This window comes from Balaenoptera borealis (genome assembly GCF_965194805.1).
Source record: "Balaenoptera borealis genome assembly, chromosome: 11".
Taxonomy (NCBI): Eukaryota; Metazoa; Chordata; class Mammalia; order Artiodactyla; family Balaenopteridae; genus Balaenoptera; species Balaenoptera borealis.
This window is the reverse complement of record NC_138868.1, coordinates 17,519,575-17,534,581: the sequence shown is the minus strand read 5'-3', so window position 1 is coordinate 17,534,581 and position 15,007 is coordinate 17,519,575. Positions and strand designations below refer to the sequence as shown.

General features: G+C 41.2%; 1 long non-coding RNA gene across 1 annotated transcript in view; it reads right to left on the bottom strand.

Moving 5' to 3' along the window:
- The window catches only part of LOC309606595, a 58,020-nt gene that overhangs the window by 20,765 nt on the left and 22,248 nt on the right, over nt 1-15,007 (bottom strand). The window contains exon 2 of the long non-coding RNA XR_014231975.1: nt 5,074-5,585. This is a non-coding gene — a long non-coding RNA (uncharacterized lncRNA). The remainder of the gene's footprint in view (nt 1-5,073; nt 5,586-15,007) is intronic.

The following is a 15,007-nucleotide window of genomic DNA, read 5'->3' as shown; positions in this document are numbered from 1 at the left end:
AAGAGGTAATCTGCATGATAAAACCCTTGCATTCCCTTTCCCAAAAAAGATGTCCTGGCCTTAAAAGAGCCCTTTCTTTCCTTTTCTTAACAGCTCCCTTGCCCTCCCCTTCTTCCTATAAACCCTTCCATTTTGGTACAACCCCTCAAGTACCCTACTAATTGCTATATGGATGCTGCCTGATTCATGAATCATTCATAAAACCAATTAGATCTTCGGTTGAATTTTGTTTTTTAACAGAGCGAATATGGAAATACCAACAGAGCAAGCACTTGCGTCACCACAGATAAATCAAAACATGTAATCAAAACACAGGTAATGAAGATTTGGGTGTGTTGTCCTCTGGCAATAGTTCACAGTATTAGTTGTGGGTTGAGAGAAGCAACAGAAATGATGTTAGAACTAAAGAGAATGTCCATGGGGACACAGCTCTGTAAAGCACTTGCATTGGGCATTGCATTTGTAATTGGAGACAAAAAGGGCACTTCCCTCAGTACCATGGAGACTGGTAAACTCTAAAGCTATATTTTGAAATTCTAAAAAATGAAGTCTACTGTTTTTCCCAGGCTCACAGAGACCCAGCCTCCACTGGCTTGAAAAACTATCCCAAGACTTCTCCAATCTGTGGACTATTGCTTGAAAAACATGGTCTCAATTACTCCCCTCTCTGTATCCACAGTCCTTGCATTGTGACTTTGTAGATTCTTCTATCAAAAGGTAGACTCTATTTCCCCACCTCTCCAATCAGGGCTGGCCTTGAAACTTGCTTTGATCAATAGAATGCCACAGAACAGACTGTGTAAGTTCTAGAGCATAAACCTTCAGAATGCTTGCAGCTGCTAAACTCTCAGAATCTTGCCCAGAGGCCTGGTGAACTAGCCTGGGCAAGTCTGCTGTAGGATGACAGTCCACAGGGAGCAGAGATAAGCTATCCCCACTGAGGCCATCCTAATTAAGCAGCCACAGGACAGTCTGGCAGTTAAGATAAATGAGTGAGCCCAGCAGGGAATAGAAAAGCCACCTAGATGAGCCCAGCCCAAATTTCCAACCAATAGAATTATAAGGTAAATAAATGGTTGTTGTTTTAAGCCACTGTGTTTTGGGGGTAATTTGTTACATAGCAGAAGCTAACTGACACACCATCTCAGGAAGAGATGTTTGAAAAACAAGCTTCAATATGCACCAAGGATAATGGCTTTCTGAGTCCACTGCCTGCCTCTGTCAAGAGCAGCTATGGCAATCCAGGAGATCATGATAGGAGCACTTGCTAAAAGGTAGTACATCTTGCTCAAGGTCCCACTAGCTCTTCTGACCGCAAAGTCCAGGGCCGGAATTCACATGTATCCTATCTTCCTAATGCCCACCAGTCTCCTGTGAGGTCATTACCAACAGGTGCTCCAAATGGAGTCTCGATCATTCAGTGGTCAAGTGTGCCTGTCTGGAATCAGTCACCCCTGGATTAAAATAGCAATTCCACCTTTGGGCAGGCTCCTTTATCTCACTAACCTCAGTTTCCTCACATGTAAAAGAGGAAAAATCACATTGCCCCACGTCCCATAGGATAGTTTTGGATGATTAAAGGAAATAATAGAGATGAAGTGCTTTGTTGGCATAGCACCTGACACTGAGGTTTAGTAGATGGAAATCAGGTATGTTGGTACTTGAGATATGGGTCAACATTTTCACACAGTGAAAATCAGATGTACAGAAAAATAATTAGTTTGCTTTCCTTTATTGGATATTAAGTAGCATCATATTAGGTGACCCCATGCCATTAATGATTGAGGAAGTAGTGGAGTGGAGGAGTTTCTGTCCTCTCTGCTCTGTCCCCTCTAATCTCTATAAGAAAGGCTTCTAGGGACGTCCCTGGTGGCGCAGTGGTTAAGAATCCGCCTGACAATGCAGGGCACACGGGTTCGAGCCCTGGTCCGGGAAGATCCCACATGCCGTGGAGCAACTAAGCCTGTGCGCCACAACGACTGAGCCTGCGCTCTAGAGCCCACGAGCCACAACTGCTGAGCCTACAGACCACAGCTACTGAAGCCCGTGTGCCTAGAGCCCGTGCTTCGCAGCAAGAGAAGCCACCGCAATGAGAAGCCCACGCACCGCAATGAAGAGTAGACCCCGCTTGCCTCAACTAGAGGAAAGCCCGTGCACAGCAATGAAGACCCAACGCAGCCATAAATAAATAAATAAATGAATAAATTTAAAAAAAAAAAAGAAAAGAAAAAAAGAAAGGCTTCTACCTCCCCTTCTTATTGGGTAGAAATTACTTGTACAGCATACCTCCCTTCATTCTTACTTTGTGGGCATTGCTGCCCAGGCAGCCCTTCCTCTCTTCTCTCATGTGACACCAACTCTCACGGCTTAGCCTAAATGGCAGACAGGATGTAAGGAAAGAAGTGGGAGTACCAATAAAGCTATCAAGATTAAAGGGTACTTTATAAACAAACTCCTTAATTTAAGACATTCCATATTAGAATGGAGATGAGAACCATTTCATATTTATCAGATTTGAAAAATTATATAGTCTGGGTAACACCAGCATTACAGAAACTGTAGAAACTCCCTCACGTGACTGAAAAAAATTACAAATTGGTATAATCACCTTGAGCCACCGTCTACCATGTGATTCTGATCTACCTCTTTCCCAACTCTGTTCGAGAATCACTGATCTTCAATACTTAGAATGTGCCTGGAGTTTTTATATATATATATAAATATATATATATATATTGCTTTATTGCACTTCACAGATACTGTGTTTCATACAAATTAAAAGTTTGTGGCAACCCTGCACTGAGCAAGTCTACGGCACCATTTTTCCAACAGCATTACTTTTAATTAAGGTATGTGTATTTTTTTTTTAGACATAATACTATTGCACACTTAATATACTACAGTATAGTGTAAACATAACTTTTACATGCACTGGAAAATCAAAAAATTCTCACTTTATTGTGATATTCACTTTATTGCAGTGGTCTGGAACTGAACCCACAATGTCTCCAAGGTATGCCTATATATATATATGTATATATACATATATACATATATACTTTCTACTATTTTCTCTATCCTACAATTCTTATCTATTGTAATCCAGTGGAGTATCCAATGTAATGCAATGGAAAAACGCAAATTTAATCCAAAATTAGATTACAAGTGTAATCTAAAATTACATTTAATTTTTAAACTTTAGTTCGTTAGAAGTTTGATGCTTAATTTTTAAAGCCAAAAATGATTAGCCTTTTTAGAAATAACTTCTAATACACATTAATGAGGATTCAAAGGAGATGAACTAATTTCTTAACACAATGTCTATATTTTCTCATAAAATCAGATACTATCACCTATAAGAAACTCTATACATTTGAGCATTTCTCAACTAACCCTCCTCTTTGGTTCTTTGTTAAATGTTAGTGTTTTTGACAGAATAACTTCAGTTTAGTTATGACATTCTATATTTTATAGAACAGAGTCGATGAAGTGGATTCTAGCAAAAGACGTATTCTCTCACAAACCTCTCCCAGACTCAGAAGAACTGTCCAGTAGGGTTATCATTTAATACAAAATGACAAAATGAGCAATACTAAACACGCTTTTTCACCCAGGCAGTATAATATTTAAGAGAGCGGGCTCTGGAGTCTGACAGCCTGAGTTCAAACGCTGACTTACACCACTTACTAGCTGTGTGACCCTGTAAGTTAGTTAACTTCCCCGTGCACATATCTCAAAATGGAGATATTCATGGTACTGCCTCACAGGATCTTTAAGAATTAATTAGGATAACCACAAAAAGCATTCAGAGCCTGGCTGGCTCTCAATAAATGGTAGCTATATTTAGAATCATACTTTCCTCCTACTGTTTTTCTGAGGAGGGAGGCTGCTTATGCAGCAGGCTGGCCTCAAACCAGAGCCTACAGAAGGGAAAGAACTGAACACTTACTCAAGAAAACTTTCTGGAAATATATCACTGCATTTAACACCCAAATGTTTAATCATTTGGGTGATTAATTTCATTGATACATACTGTGAACTTTAATATACTGGCAATTGAAATCTAGTAAAGTAAAATTCTGGAATACTGCTCCAGTTTGCAAAATCCTAGACACATGGTCCCAGGACTCTGAATGAGGTCAAATTAGAAAGAACACTGGACTAAGAGCTCCACAGACAATATTCTGGTTCTAGCTCTACCGTTGCCTTTTGGATGCCCTTGAGTAAAGTGCTTCACCTCTTGGAATCTCAGTTGTCTCATCTAGGACATGAGAACCATAATAATCCATGTCCTACATACCACACATGTATGCATATGCATGTATAATTCGTTGTTGTGCAGCTACAAGGGGTACTGTGTGGAAAAGCTTAGTGGATTATAAAATGCTATGCAAATTTGAGTTATTCATTATTATTACTCTTAGAATCTTTCTTTGTGTGAGTTGCCCCATGAAAGAGCCTAAAGCAAAGTTTTATTACCTGTGTATAGTTTATTTGGAAACATTATCCCTAAGAGCAGGAAGAAGTAAGGGACAGGGGGAGTGAAATAGGAAAAAAGGGAAGACCAACACAAAGATGTGTTTTGAGTTGGCCACCACGATGGGCGACTGGTTACTAGCTTCCCCAGAACCTTCCTAGACACATACCAAAGTGCATATCAGAACCATCCTCCAGGAAAGTAAAAGAGGAGTATTTTATTTATCAGTTTCTGTCTCGAATTCATCATGAGGGGCACCATGGGAGCATTGACTCCCTTGCATTTGAGAGTTGCATCCTCCCATAGGAGGCTGACATCATTAAGTCAGAGGGGTCCATGGCAAGAAGTACGAGAGGGGAGCACTTGGGTTGCCCCTACATGAAGCAGGTCTCAGCCTGCAGAACAGGTTGTCACACAATGGCTGGAATAAAAGGCTTGAGATGATTTGAAGTGGTTAGTAGACAAGGGATGTCCTGCAGAGCCCTACTGAAAGATCACAACCTTTACTATCCCTCTCTTGGGATAACAGAGAAATGCAAGCACAAAGTCATTACAATTTGGAGAAGGACAGAGTTCTACATTACCTTTTTTCTTACCTTGCAGGCAAACAGATGGTCACATGATCCCATTTTAACAAACCTTTGCATCTTCACTCACTCCTTCCTCTCCCATTGCCCCACCCTTCAGTTACAAGATGTAGCTTTAATGTAAAATCCACAGTTCAAAGATTTTTCCAAGAGAGCTCAAGGCTGACTGGATTTTTTTTTTCTTTTTTCTTGTGGAATGAAGTGAAAAAATATAATTGGAAGGCTTGATGGCTGCATGAGCACAATTTCCTATCTTCCCAACTATAGCAGGGAGGTAATTCAGCCATTTTGAACTGCCATTCTGATGCAGTCAGTCCTGATCTGTAATCAGATAAGTGATGCACAAATTAGCATTTGGATGGCTTTGTTAACCACATTTGAGAAAAAAGTCTCAATGGACAGTGTTGCACAGAAGATTCAAATACCTTTGGTGTCAGACACACAAGGATTCCTTTTCTTGCTCTGGCACAGGCAGCTGAGTGATATTAACACCTCTCCCCAACAAGTCTCTATTTTCCCATCTGTAAACAGAAACCCATATCACAGAGTCATAGTGACGATGAGAAATTAAGAGATATGTGTTCCCACCTAAAACGATGCCTAGAAAATAGGAAGCATTCAATAAATCTCATTATCATCATCACCACCACTATTATTTTTGTTAGCTTTTAAACTTCTGATGCTTCTTACAGAAAATGTAAGCTAATGTTCCCAGCTCCAAATTTGAGATCAGTGACAAGCCAGAGAGGAAAGTCAGATCTACTAAACAAAGAGACCCTCCAGCTCAGCGGTATGTTTGCCAGGCATAGGAACTCAGTCTACTCAAGAAACATTTATTGAGCACCTATTTTATGCCAGGCACTGCGCTAGGTACCGTGGAGAATACAGACATGGTGAAGGCTCACAATTTGATGGGCAGACATGTACTCTCATCTCTATTACTGTTCAATTTTTTCTTTAAATTTACCCTCTTTTAGTTATCTACTTTTGCTACCTTCTAAGAAATAATAACCGTGAATTCTAAATTTGATGTGATAGTTCTACAATTTTCTAACACAGTTAATACCCTGTTAATAAATAATGTTCAGCTTAGTGCTATGTTAAAAAAGAGTTATACAGGGCTTCCCTGGTGGTGCAGTGGTTGAGAATCTGCCTGCCAATGCAGGGGACACGGGTTCGAGCCCTGGTCTGGGAAGATCCCACATGCCGCGGAGCAACTGGGCCCGTGAGCCACAACTACTGAGCCTGCGCGTCTGGAGCTTGTGCTCCGCAACAAGAGAGGCCGCGATAGTGAGAGTCCCGCGCACCACGATGAAGAGTGGCCCCCACTTGCCACAACTAGAGAAAGCCCTTGCACAGAAAAACGAAGACCCAACACAGCCAAAAATAAATAAATAAATAAGTAAAATTAAAAAAAAAAAAAGGAAGTAACAAAAAAAGAGTTATACAAACCACATATTTGGAAGCATTAACCTAGTACAATGCCAAGGACACAAACTTGCCAATTTGTAAAACAAGTGAATAAATGAATGAGTATGTCAGTCAATCAGCCCTGAGCCTGACTCTAATAAGAACCAAGCTGGGAGATGGAGGGTCTCATACTGACTTCTGAAATTCCTTCCTGAGCTAATAAATTATTGTCCATTAAATGAATCCATTAATCAATCAATCCCATGCCTAAAGCTGGAGGCTGGAAGAAAAGGAGGGAACCGCCTTCTGAAATTCCTGACTTGGTCACACAGACAAAGTGTGTTTTAAAAGAAAGACATTTTTTGGACTTCCCTGGTGGTCCAGTGGTTAGGACTCTCTGCTTCTACTGCAGAGGGCACGGGTTCAATCCCTGTTCAAGGAACTAAGATCCCACATGCCGTGCGGCAGGGCCTAAAATAAAATAAAATAATGAAAGAAAGACATTTGTAATCGTCAAGCAGCAGATAAGCGCACCTTCTTTGGCTGCATCTAGAGTTGTGTGAACATCCTTCCTCTCATGGTCCATTAGCTTCCAGGAAACAAGTGAAGTGTCTCTCAACTGTCTTTCACTTAATCTTTGCTTCCCTCAAAGGAAGGAAAGTGTTTTCAGGCTGAGCGCTAATGAAATTGGAATCCATCTTTTCTTGAGCATTTTTGTTAACACCCCTTAACCCTCCCAAATCCAACCGCGGCCTGACCTCTGGGTGAGCATTCATGTGGGAGGAGGGGGGATCAGTAAGGAACAAAGAGGACAAGCAGATTTATTTCTTCCTGCACAGCACACTCCGTGTCTGTATCGAGCGAGTCTCAGCATTAAATTTAAATGGGCTTTTTTCTCTTTTGCTCACAATTTGCACTTATTAGTTAGAGCCAGACCTGAAAGCTATATGCTCTGGTACAATGGAAATATCATGACTGTTAGAATCAGAAGATCCCCAATTTTTAATCCACATTTTGCTACTTACTCCCTGTGGGATCTCGGGTAAACAAGGAACCAGAGAACTTCAATTTTAGTTCCATAAAAGGAACACAGCAGGATACGACCACCCAAACTGTTTCACTATGAAAACCCAACTTCGGGGGCTTTCCTTCCTTTATTTTCGTTTCATTAATAGTGGCACAACCTAGTCATGAGAAAAGAGCAATCCGCTCCCTCCCTAACTGCTCCCTATTTATTCCCTCCAGAAGGAAATAAATATTTTTCTTCTAGGAGAGAAGAGAATGGTCTTAGGTTTGTTTTGTTTTTGTTTTGTTTTTAAGATTGAGGGGTTTTCCCCCAGGTGCTCATGATTTGGGTTGTTCACAATTGTGCGTGAAATTGCAAGAGAGAGAGAATGTGTGTGTTTTTCCTGTTGGGGCACCGTGAGGACTTGGAGGGAGGCGAGAAATGGAACACCTCAATCTGGAGTGGTTTGCTGTGGCTTGATCTGATACTGGAGAGTTTTCTAGAAAGCCTCTCTTCCATTCCCACTACACATCCCAATATACATGCAAGGAGTGTGGTCTGAGAGCCCAGTGGCCATGTTGGACTGAGGTCTTTGCCAGGCAACTGGCCCACTTTTACTCAACAGAGAACTCATAGTAGGCATATGAGTCCTGCCATCAAAGCCAGTCTCTAAGAAAGGGGGAAACTGTTCCACCTGTAGCAGCCTTGCCTGGTGACCTCCCAACAGGAATGATGGATGACTATTACCACAAGGACTTACTCAGGTGTCCACGTAGCCTGTGCAGGTAGGTGTCTCCCTACAAAGTTCTAAGGCAGCCAACTCTATTAGAAGGAAACTCGCCTGAGTGTGCGAATGGTTAGTAAATGTTGCTGTTAAAAGAGAATTTTGTCCCTTCACCTTTTTGCTGTTTTTGTTGTTGTGTTGTTTTTTGTTTTTTGGCCGCACTGCATGGCCTGCAGGATCTTAGTTTCCTGACCAGGGATCGAACCCGGGCCCCCAGCAGTGGAAGCACAGAGTCCCAACCACTGGAACGCCAGGGGATTCCCATCACGTTAAAAGTGTCTTTTTAAGACCCCCTCCTAAAGACCCCCTTAAAAGGGTCTTTTTAAGATTTGAATAAGCTAATGGACAAAGAGACAAGATCTGTTTGATTGTTCACATCTTCTTCCTTTATCTGTACATTACCTACCCTGAGTTTTGCCATGGCCAAGGAAACTACTAAATTCAGCAGACCTATCCCCTGATAGTAAGCGATGCCATCTATAACTAAACCAATATCTTTTTCTTTTTGAGTTGGAGAAAAGGCAACCCTGGTGATCCCAGGAGTGAAACAGGATAGCTTGTTCACAAACTTGAAAACAAAGAATGTCCAAAGAAATGTTTTATTCCATTTTTTGATTCCTTTATTAGGATATATTAGCATTAACACATTAGAAATTGTGTTGATGTTAGCACTGAGAACATCCTTAAGAAGGGAAAAAAGGAACAATATTTCAATACTCATTGAAATCTTCCCAACCTACCCTTGAATTTCTTCATTGTGAAGGGGATGGGGGAAGTGAAGAGGTTTGGGAGATGGCTCAAAGGAGAAAAATGGCACATTAGACTCTTGAATTTTCTGGATTTAATATTTGAGGGCAATCCAGAAAGTCCAGAGTGTGGAATAACTCTTAGGGCCATTCAGCCGGAATTTGAATCATGGGTCACAAAGCTGGTGTTCCGGCTCAAGTCATTTAGTGGGTGAGCCTAATGGATCGTCTAGCTCAGCCTCTCAAGGCCACCACTTCTGCTCTGTATTCAGTAACTCTCACGGAGTTATAAAAGAAAAATACTGCCTAGTAACAAGAAAGCCAACTACTAGTGCTGATGTTGTAAATAAAGAGATCTAAGAAAGCAATGACTTCATCAGAAAACAGAACTTGTGGATAAACTAAAGAGCAGGGAAAGCTGGGATCAATTGCAAACCAGAAACTCAGGTATGCTAGAAACGTGATTTTAAATTTAATTTCTATTTCAATCTCCAATTCCAATTAATGGTAAAAACACTATTTTGGATATATTGAGCTAAATAAAAATATACTATTAAAATTAATTTCACCTGTCTCTTTTTACATTTTTAATGTGGCTGCTGGAAAACTTAAAATTACACATGTGGCTCACGTTACATTTCTGCTGGATAGTGCTGGTCTTTATTATTTGGAAGACTTTGTTGCTGTAGCACTCAAATGAATTATTCAGTGAGCCTTAAAAACTGGTGAATCGTGAGATGTTCTAGTATATGTCAAAGTTTAAAAATATTTAATTTTAGCCAGTTTGGGATCCGCGCCTCCCCAACCCCCTAGCTAACCACACACACATGCACATGTACACATCCTCTTTTCTAGAGAGTCCATCTGAGTTCCAGAAAGTTGTCATAGTACCAAGGCTTTGTAGCAAGAGGGCAACAGTCTTTGGTTGTCATACAATCATATGGGCACACATTGTGATTATCCTCATTCCATGAGGTCCTCATCCCTTAATTCAGTGAGTCATTACAAGACTATAACCATTTAAGAGTCTCTTTGTGTCACATCCATGCTATGGCCAACATCACAGAAAATACTCCTATGGGGTGTGAGTAAATTGTAAAACTATTTAAAGCCCATCCATCTTCTAGACAAATAATACAACTATTTGCTCCTGTGACATGCTGAGGTCTTGCCCTCTCTTTGGGTTCTACTCACAAAAGGGGAGTCTGGTCAAGCTGCATGACTGACCTAATTCTTCATATCTCCCAGTAGTCACATCTTTTGCCAAGTGACTTTGCAGTTCCTTTAGTCGATCATATTTCTCTGTACTTTATTTGTGATTTGGTCCCATGACTTTCCTTGAATTGAATGAGATAAAAAGGACAGTGTGTCAGTTCCAAGCATAGGCTTGAAGAGGCTGTGCATGTTTCCACTCAATCTCTTACACTCTCAGAAGAATATACCCAGGCTATACCACTGGGCTGAGGAGGATGAGAAACATATGGGGCAGAGCCAAGCTTCTCCACTGAGTCCAGTTTAGATCATCTGATCCCCAGCCAACACCCAGACATGTGAGTAAACAAGCCCAGCTGAGATCAGCAGAACCACCAAGCTAAGACAAATCAGCTTCATCCAGTTCCCAGCCAATCCACAGATGCATGAGTTAAGTAAATGCTCCTAGTTTGGGGTACTTCGTTATGCAACGTTAGTTAACCAATATAACACCATAGTTCGTCTCTCTGGGCAGAACTCCAAACTTATCTATAGGACTTTTTTGCCCCCAGAGCTCAGCAAAGTGTGAACAAGGTGCAGAGCCCAAAGAAATGTTATTTTCTAAATTTTCCTCTCTTCTCTCCAACTGTCTTCCTCTCTCCAGTTCTAAAAGGTCTTGTCCAGGCTGTGGCTAGACATTTTGCCCTCATCCATCATTTAGGCCCCCAAGACCTAGACTCTTTGTTTTAACTGAATTCTGATGGGTTAGCCGTTCACTAAGGCAACAAGCATGAAATGCCTCATCTGAATGAATGGGAGGATGGGGGTGACTAGGAATATATGGAATGGGAGATGAAGGGGGAAATCTCCCTTAGCATTTCAAAATAGTTTTGAAAATATGATTTCCCCAAATCATATTTGCTATGGTAGAATTTGCCAGTATGGGACTTCTATAATGGCTCAGAACCCTCAAAGTGTTGGTGCATACTGAACTTCTGAAAAGATGGTCCCTCTTTCACAATAGGCAGATTTGGGTGCTCTCTCATTTAAAAAGATCCCCTCTTCTCCGGGCGGAATAGGAGAGAGTGGACAGAGCTTAATTTGAGAGATATTGGAGGTCTCCTCACTCCATAAATGTCTTCTCTGCTTGCCTATATTTGGAACCTGAAATTTCTTGATTATACTTTCATCCTTTTGCACCTCTATTATTATGTTTTTTTCTTCAAGAGTCTCAGGGTGATGATAATGTCTCAAGCTTTTAACAGAGATTAATTCCCACTTGGGTACTGGCAAGAGCATCACCTGAGGTCAAGAGACCCAGTCCTGGGTCTGTGACTGACCAGCTGGGCAATGTAACTGAAGTCAGTCCATTCTGGGGTCTCAGATTCTCTATCTATAAAAGGAAGGGTCTGGACTGCTGGTCCTTATAACTCTGAAACACCACCGAGTCCTAAGATACTGTGACTTATAAGACAACTGATAGAGCAGTGCCTTTGGGAGAAGAAAGTAGGATAGATTGGAAAGAGGATGAGAATGGAGTGAGTATGGGAACAAGAGAAGGCAGGATTCAGGAAGTTTTGTAAAAATGCAGGCCAGAGGGCTTCCATATTCAAGCTTTGTCTATTTCCTAATTAAGTCTATAGTTGCTTCACCTCTCCCCTCCCCATCCCCTTGTCTCCATCTGCAAAAACAGGTGTGCAACCAAGAGACCCAGATGGATAAGTTTACACATATCACATATTCTGATGGCAGCTCCAACTCCCCTGACCCCGCCTTTTCACCAAACCCTGGCCACTCTCCATCCTCTGTGGCCTGTATATCATCTTTATAGGCTCAGGTACCAAAAACCAGGAAGTTATTAAAGCCCAGTTCTGGCAATTTCACTGAACTTGACAGATCATTAAGAAGATTCATTCTAAATACATTCAGACCAGCTCTGGCACTTTCCCCAGGCCTGAAAGATAGGTTCTCATCACACAGTGCAGAGGAAAGCTAGCTTTGTGATATCAGCCTCCCTTTGCCTCTAAGACTGTCAGGGACTCCTTTGGCACACAATTTCCAGAGCAAGAACTGGAAATGTAGATTCTGGTGGCCACTTTTCTCATCATGGGGAAGCTCTTCTGCAACAGATAGTTTTGAGCTACCTGTATTTGCATATGGTTTCCTTTTTGGGGGGACATAATTGACATTTATTTGTTGCCAGTTCTTTGTCACTTCTCAAATTGATATTTTGGTACTATTTTTCCTATGAGATTGTGTCTTGATTTTATTTCTTATAGTCTATATATATATATATATATATATATATATATATATATATATATATATATATATATATGACCATAAACCCCTTTACATCAAATGTAAAATGCTGAAGTCAAGAAGACAAGCAAAGCCAACAGATTTTAAAATCCACCTATTCCAGTGGTGTTCTGTGTGGTATATATAGGGTACTCAGTATATTTTTGAATGAATGAATGAATGAATCCTTACTCCAAATGAGATCTTAGCTAGATGTGTGTATCAGTCAGTTGCTACTGCATTATAAATAACCATAAACATATCAGGGTCACACAATAATATGTGTTTATTATTAACATGTGTCTGGCTATGCCTCACGTCTCTCATTCTGGGCATCAGGCTGGAGGAGCTGTAGCTTCCTGGAGCATATTCTTCTTGTAGCTGAATTTGAAAGCTCTCAGGAGGGGTGAGTAGAAAGAGCAATGCCTCTTTAAGGCCTAGGTTCAGAAAAGGTATTGTCACTTCTACTCACATTTCATTGGCCAATGCATATCATAGAGCCAAGCCCAACCTCAATGTGTGGGTAAATCTTCTTCTCCCAAGAAGGCAGAGGTGGTAAGGGAATGAATATTTGCTCCCCAAAAATCTAATCTATCAGGCTCCAAATATAAAATAGGAGCTATAGCTGCCCTGGTTGATGGTTGGGACAAGCCAGCCCAGAATCTTCTCTAGATACCTGGTTTCTCTCTCCTGCCTTCTATGGTGGTTCCTGAGATGCTTCATCAGAAACCAGGACCCTACAGGACACAATTTAAAAATAAAAGCAGTGCTTAGATTTGTCCTGGATACGATACCAAAGTACCAGGTTCATGAGTGGGGAGGGAATTCTAGGCTGAGAGAACAGGATAAACAAAAGACAGTTATTGTTGTTGTTGTTTTTACATTTTATTCCTAGCACCAAGTACCATCCTTAGTACATTGTGGGTACTCATTAATCAATGTTTGACAAAAACAAATAAAAATCATAGTGAAAACAGACTCCCTAGTTGAACAGAGCAGTGTATAAAATGTTCAGCTAGGGGGACTTCCCTGGTGGCTCAGTGGATAAGAATCCGCCTGCCAATGCCGGAGACAAGGGTTCGAGCCCTGTTCCGGGAAGATCCCACACGCCATGGAGCAACTAAGCCCGTGCGCCACAACTACTGAGCCTGCACGCTAGAACCTGCGAGCCACAACTACTGAGCCCATGTGCCACAACTACTGAAGCCCACGCTCCTAGAGCCCATGCTCCGCAACAAGAGAAGCCACCACAATGAGAAGCCTGTGCACTGCAACAAAGAGTAACCCCTGCTTGCCGCAACTAGAGAAAGCCCGTGAGCAGCAACGAAGACCCAATGCAGCCAAAAATAAATAAATAAATAATTTAAAAATTAAAAAAAAAAAATTTTCAACTAGGTTTGCAATTTAAATTTAGCATCAAACACCCTTGGTACTTCATCCCAAAGGCTGTCAATGGAGTCAGTGTATCAATAACTAGGACTCTCAAGATGCAAGTAGTCTTGTGCAGGACTCATGACCCTAAAGGCAAGAACCTCACACCTTGTTTGTTGGGAAGAGCAGAGCTAGTTTCAGGCTCCTAAAATACACTGAGAAATCACTAAGATGTTGAGGCACAAGTGAAAGACGTAAACATAGCCATTATGCAAATTATCCTCATGGAGCAACTGACCCAGACCCAAACCTTAGTCCAACTATTCGGCCATTCCAGATCTTGCCTCAGGACCCCTGGGCTGGCTGACCCACTTTCCAAACTATTTAGCAACTGCTCAGGGAAGTGTTCATGCAGTCAGACCAAAGGGCCATAAACTTCATGACCAGCCCACTCATCCTAGGTATAATAACTAGCAGCAAGGAGGCTGGCTGTACTTATTACTATTGAGATAATTTCCAGGTAAGAGAATCCATTGCTGTAGAATTTCCCTCCAAGTTGCACCAGTGCAGCTTTTAAAATCTGGACTATTTCCCACATGCAAATGGGGCCAAATATAGTTTATCATCCACTGATAGGAAAAGTTATCTGCACAGCTGTGGATCCACATTATTTATGCTCTGAGCAGGACAACACTGTAAATTATTTGCCATATGCTGGAACTCAACAAGGACTGAGTTTATAAATATGATATTAAACTCTTAAGAGGGAGTTGCAAACCTTTATAAAGCCATCAATTTTTAAAATGGTTTAGAAGTACAAATTAACAGCTGGATGTGGGTGCCATCTTCCAAAAACAGATGGCATTGGCTTTTCTAAAAGCAACAAGATCCTGAGACCAAATGCGAAGATCAGGACTTGGATGCTTTCTGGAAATCTACTTCAAAGCCCAGAATAATGAGTAAGATTCAAAGTTCTTTACCTGGAGGCTTCCCTGACCACCCCAGTCCATGGTCTGAATTTCCCTCTGAACTCCTATTACCTTGCTTCATGCTGCACTCATTTTAAACCTAATGACACACACTTTGCATTATACACAAATTTTCAGTTCTCTTATTCATATCCTATTATTTTCC